The sequence below is a fragment of the Mirounga leonina genome, unplaced genomic scaffold (genome assembly GCF_011800145.1).
Source record: "Mirounga leonina isolate KUSES-001 unplaced genomic scaffold, KU_Mleo_1.0 Mir_151, whole genome shotgun sequence".
Taxonomy (NCBI): domain Eukaryota; kingdom Metazoa; phylum Chordata; class Mammalia; order Carnivora; family Phocidae; genus Mirounga; species Mirounga leonina.
In genome coordinates, this window is record NW_023270377.1 from 56,853,429 (window position 1) to 56,859,875 (window position 6,447).

At 44.0% G+C, this 6,447-nt stretch overlaps 1 non-coding gene across 1 annotated transcript; it reads right to left on the reverse strand.

Annotated features, from left to right (window-relative positions):
• Positions 1-588: 588 nt before the first annotated feature.
• On the reverse strand, positions 589-697 carry LOC118012747. Its single transcript, XR_004679809.1, has one exon. It is a non-coding gene; the product is annotated as a U6 spliceosomal RNA (small nuclear RNA).
• Positions 698-6,447: the final 5,750 nt, after the last annotated feature.

The following is a 6,447-nucleotide window of genomic DNA, read 5'->3' on the forward strand; positions in this document are numbered from 1 at the left end:
GGCAGCCCCATGAAGGAGAGAGAGACTGATCTCCCATGTTGCAAATGGGGGGCTGAGACACCGAGGGAGGAAGGAACCCCAAGGTCTGACCACGGGTGGGTGAAGGGGCCAAGACTACCCCTCCAGACTATTTCAGTCACGCTCTTCAAACTGCATTTTTACCTTTCTTGTCTTCATTCATCTGACAATATTATTGAGCACTTTCCCAGGAATGAGAAGGCATGGGGAGAGTCCAGCTGAAGATGCGAAGGTCAGTACCACCTAATTCCCATGTTTCAGGGCGCTCACAGTCCTTTGGGGGTGGAGGCAAATATATAAATGACATTAGAACTAGGCGGAATACATGTCCTGCTCAAAAGCCTGAAGTCATGCATCACAAGGACCCAAAGAAGGTAGCACTCCTGTGGTTGAGCCTTACTGCCTCACACTCACATGTGTTTTCCCATCCTCTGAGTTAGATGTGCAGTGTTCCTCAAAATGAAAGTTCCGGACCACTGAAGCACTTAAGGAGTGCTTGTTAAATACGGATTCCTGGGCTCCACCTCAGACCTTCCCAAATAAAAATCTCTTGGAACCCAGGAATTTTTTTTCAATATGGAACACTTGACAAATGTGCATGTCATCCTTGCACAGGGACCGCGCCAATCTTCTCTGCGTCACTTCAGGACATGTACATTTCAGGACATGTACTGCTGAACCGAGCTTGAGAATTTGTATTTTTAACAAGCTTCAAGGTCATTCTGATGCACATTCCAGATTCAGAATCTCTGTTCTAAGGTTTCCATATATATATATAGAGAGAGAGAGATATGAAATCATAAGATGGCATCCACTTTTTGTCATACTAAATAACTCCACTTACACTACCCCATGAACACTGATTCATCAGAATGCTATTTGTCTCTAAAATACTTTAATAAAATAAAATAAAGTAAATATTTTTCTTAGAAAATTAGCTAGCTAGCTAGCTAATCTATTAGAAAACTCAGTGATACACTTCCTTCCTAAGAGCAGCTTTATTGCCTCAGCCACAGAAAAACTGTGTTAACCACAGCACTGCAAAGTCCTGGCCAGTGAGCACCAGCACTCCTTACTAAATGTATGTTCTACTGTGTTTTCTTGAATTAAATATGCTTGCAATGTGTGGCCTCTCTCCATGCAACTTTCTGGTGAGTTCTGGTTCATAATTTTGATCCAGAGTGCTATCAAAAGATGACAGTCCAGGTAGTGCCATCAAGATATACAAAAGAGCACTATGTTGGATGCTAAATCTTTTTAAGTAGCTCAAGGTGACTTTAGGGAAATGGTTGTAGCACAGAAGAAAGGTCAGCAAGGATTCAGGGTGATGGAAATCTTTTGACATTATAAAAGGGATCATAAACATCTCTTCTATCAGGGAGGATGAACTAACAATTATGACTGCTAATGGGAAGACACTATAGCTTGTGACCTCAGGAGATTGAAAGAGAGGATAAAAGCCACTTAAGAGGGACCCCTGGACTCAGGGACTTGACCAAAACAGCCTGTTCACTTAAACTCGCCTGGAGCACATAGTCCTGAAGTGAAGGGGAGGGAGGCCTACACTGAGGCTGGGCTTGCAGCCTCCAACACGCCAGTGTTTCACTGTAGCCAGTGGGAATAGTTACAACATGCTAGAACAGCAGTTTCAAACCTCAGAGAATCCAGGTGATACTGAGACAGGGTCCTGCGCCCCACGGCTAGGTATTCTGTTTCAACAAGACAACGGGATGGCCTGAGAGTCTGCATTTCTAACAGGCTTCTTGTGATGCTTTACAGTATTGGTTCTTGCACCACACATTTTATTTTATTTTTTATTTTTTTGCCAATTTTATATACAGTTTTAACTGGCCCTGATCACTATCTGTAATAATGGAACAGATTTCTCTGCATTAAACTAATATGTATATATAGCATCAAACCTAAATACCGTGTCCATTACTTGCATCACGGTTTAGGAAACTTAGCAGAAAACCAGTTGGCATGGCACTGTGGTACCTGAAACATAATTATGTCTTGTGATTTCCCAATACTCTTTCTTTGACCATTAATCATATCCACTAATCTTTTGTTGTTTTTGCCATTGTTGCCTTGCCCACAATAACATGGGGGGCGGTGAGTGGGGGTGGAATCCAAATGTTAATAAGTGTTAATTATGGCATTTTAAAAATCAAATCAAAATAGCAAAAATCACGAAAAAATAATTCATGAAAGCTGACAAGCCTTCACCCTTAATCATCATCTCAAGGTTAAATAATGATCAGAATTCTTTCAGTTGAAGTACTTATGTTGCATCTTGATGTTTGACTATCATATAAATATGACTGTGCTATTAGGCTCTATTTTTCATTGCAGATGAAATTGATGCATCTTTGTGTGGTGGAGTCTGACATAGTAAAATTGTTACTCTCTAGGTAGGATATTCATAAAAATATAATTATCGTAATCAGAACGGTCTTTAAGCTCATGAGAGGGGATTGCCAGATTTGTGATTGGCAGTTTTCAATCACTTCACGTATAATAAATAAAGAAACTTCTTAAAGCAGCCTTGGGAGTCACTAATGTCTTACAGAGGGAAACTATTCTGATCAAATAACAAAAGGGTGTCGGGAGATGGTGATGGAAACGCAAGTTGGCCTCCTCTGCCTGACTTTGGGCAGGACTGGATGGAACTTTTAACAGATTTCATTTGGTTTACTCACCAACAGATGTAATTAACAGTGCCATTTGCTGGGGGAGGGCGTTGAGAAGAGAGCTCACAGGAAGACAACCGTTACTGAGTAGAATGCATTTATCCTAACTTGCAGCAGGAGCCCAGGAGTTGCTGTGCACGCACCATGCCACCAGGGGGGGACGTAGCAATGCTATCAGGGGCATTTGGCCTTTGCTCAGTTGGGAGTTTCCAGTGTTCTTAATGTGTTCAATACTGGTTTAGTCAGCATGCTTAATAAATGTAAAGATACTACAAACGAACCCATGTTGGTGGGCTAGAGAAACAAAAACCAACAAAGTCAAGTCAACAGGCTGTTCAATTTGAAGACGAACCTACTCAAATTGGACCACAACTTTGTTTTGATTCCCGCTGGTCTCTTTTAGAATTACTCAGTGGGGGCGAGTTGGTCCCCTGCCCCTGCGTGAAAAACTCCATAATCCTAGGACTTGTTTTTAATCATTCTTTGGTAATAAAAAAAATCCTACAGCCACTTTAAGTCTCCAACACAATCCCAATTAAGAAGTTAGAATATCCAGGGGCACCTGGGTGGCTCAGTCGTTAAGCGTCTGCCTTCGGCTCAGGTCATGATCCCAGGATCCTGGGATCGAGCCCCGCATCGGGCTCCCTGCTCCATGGGAAGCCTGCTTCTCCCTCTCCCGCTCCCCCTGCTTGTGTTCCTCTCTCGCTGTGTCTCTGTCAAATAAATAAAATCTTTAAAAAAAAAAAAAAAGTTAGAATATCCAGTCTTGTAGAATAATCAACTCCTAGAATCAGATTGAAAGGTGACACTTTTCAGGACACCTGGGTGACTCAGTCAAGCATCTGCCTTCGGCTCAGGTCATGATCCTGGGGTCCTGGGACTGAGCCCTGCGTTGGGCTCCCTGCTCAGCGGGGAGTCTACTTTTCCCTCTGCCCCTCCCCTGCTCATTTTCTCTCTCTCTCAAATAAAATTTTAAAAATAAATAAATAAATAAAGGTGACACTTTTCCCTTCACCCCTCTGGGGCCTTCTGCAGCCAAGAAGCTGGAGGAGGGGGCAGGGTCCATCTGTTCCTTACCTCCACCTAGTGTTTCCAGCTGTCTGCCGCCATTTCACTAGCCATGGTTTGTTCCTGGGTCAAGGCAGGCAGAGGGAAGAGAAGTAAGCAGGGGAAGAGGGAGAAAAGTTCTTCCTTGACTGATCATCTCTTAGGGTAGCTTCTCTCTTTCTGAGCTAGGCTGTGAAACTGAAAGCTGCCTCTCCTTGGTCTGGGGTGCTCTCTCAGTGCTTCAGAGACCCACCATCCCCCATGCTGGGGACCTCTCACCTGAAGTTCCTTCATCAGCTGAAACTCCAGCTCCACATCACAACTCCTGCCACTCCCTGCTGAAGCCTAAGAGCCTCTAGGTGGCCCTATTGGACAGGAGCTAAGTTTCTTTCCCCTTTCCTCGCCTCTTCTTTCCCTCTCCCTCCTCCCTACCCTTCCCTCCTCCTCCCCTGTCTTCCCAGCACCTCCTCCTCCCCCTCTCCCTACCCTCTTTCCCCCCTTCCCCCTCCCTTCCCCATCCCCCAGTGCTGGCCCACTCAGTCTCAAGTCTACTCCAAGCTGCAGGAGATGTGTGTAAAGCTCTCTGAATGAAGACTTTTCAGTGAGAAAGCAACTTTGGGGTGAGAGGGGCTTTTAGACTGCCTTCCAGAAAAACCCTCTCCACACCTCTTCCTCCCAATCCTCAACCCCCTGATATTTTGTCATGGGGAACAGCTGTTCCGCATGCGTGTGAAGAGTCGGGCAACAGCGGTAACACCCTGGCACCACTTACTGATGCCATTCACTCCCCGGGAAAGCTTAGCTTGGCCCCCTTCCTCTGGCGCTGGTCCTCCCCTCAGCCATGTATCTGTTCTGCCCAGAAGGTCGGCCTGGGGTTCGGTGAGCAGCTGCACTTGGTGCCACACTAAGCCCTGGCCTCCAGCTCGGTGTCTTGTAGGAACAACGGAGAGATTTTGGCCTTGCTCTGCTACCTTTCATTTTGTTTCCCAATTTGTCCAGAACCTGGTGGGGAAGAAGGTGCTGTGTATTGACCCTCTCTTTCTACCTTGAATGTAGGCAAAGGACCTGAGTCATGTTACCACTTTCTGGATACTCCTTCTGAAGGTCTCTATCCTTTTATGGCTGCTTTCTTTTGCTTGTCATATATTTTATCTTGATGCCTCAGTGAGAACTTCTTATTTAACATCTTGAAATGTGTCATATGGGAAATAACTAGCTAAAAGCTTTTAGCGTTTTCTTGAGGAATAACTGATGATAACAACTATTTGAGGACATATATATATAGCCCAGAAATGAGTATCTTTTAGATAAAACTTTAAAATACTTCAGAAAGGTAGAGCCTAGGAGTCTCAGTCGGTTAAGCGTCTGACATCCAACGTCAGGCTCTTGATTTTGGCTCAGGTCATGATCTCAGGGTCGTGAGATCGAGCCCCATGCCCGGCTCCATTCTGTGTGGAGCCTGCTTAAGATTCTCTCCCTTTCCCTCTGCCCCTTCCCACTGCTTGCTCGTACACGTACATGCTCTCCCATTTAAAAAAAATAATAATTTTTAAAAAATAAAAATAAAATAAAATACTTCAGAAAGAAAAAGGGCTTTCAGGGAGACTCAAATTTTTTCTTGACTTTGCTAAAGACTAGCTATATGACCTTGGGAAAGTTGCTCCATCTCTCCAAACCTATTTTTTTCATTTATGAAATAAAGAGTCTGGCCTAAAAGTCTCTCAGGTCCTTTTCCAACTCTTACCATGAATCTGTGAGACCTTGAAGGGAATTGGGAGAACTTTTCTGTTGCTAAGTAGGCAACGCTGCTGATATGGCATGGGGGTTAACACACAGGCTCCCGAGGTATTCATGAATGTGGCCCTTCCTCTACTCACTCAGACACAAACACTTACTGAGTGCATACATCTTTACACCAAGAGATAGTTGGGTGCACAAAATTCAATCCTTGACCCAAGAAACTTATGAATATGAAGGAGAAGCTAGATTGTTCACAAATATTGTTAAACACTACACAATGCTTTATTTACCTGAGAAACATTTACTGAGCACCTACCATCGTACGTAAAAAGCACTGTGGGATGGTGCTTGGAGTGCATGCGTGCAGTTTCCTCCCAGAGCACCGCCTTGACACGCAGGACATACCTACACACAACCCATAATCAAGGTGGGTTGAAAGCAGGGCTATGGCCATACGACAGTCCACAGCCCCAAATCCAACCTCACACCCTTGGTCCTGTGCTTCCAAAGACAAAAGATATTTCTATTAGGAAAATTGTGGTGGCGCTTCTCTTCTCCTCCATCTCTGTCTTTTTTAAGACATGATGTCAGGATTCACTCTGTTTACAGTTTGACTACTTCATGGAAAAATGTGTCTATAAAACACCTGGTATTGTAAAAAGGCTTGGGTAAGGCCCAGGGAGTCAGATAAATAAATGTTATTTATTCAGCTGTCCCAAGCCATCACCAATCTCCTTACACCCAAAGATTGTCTGTCCTCTCCTAAATTTTATTTCTAATCTCGCTACAAAGTCAGGTGAAAAAAAAAAAATCAGGAAAATCAAAGCTCTACCTCCCTGAAAAACTATCAAGTACAAACATTCTTCGTGGCATTTCAGGCACGCTTTGATACCCTGAACTAGAAAAGATGGTTGCAAATGCTTTTATCCGGTATGGCAAACATAGTAGA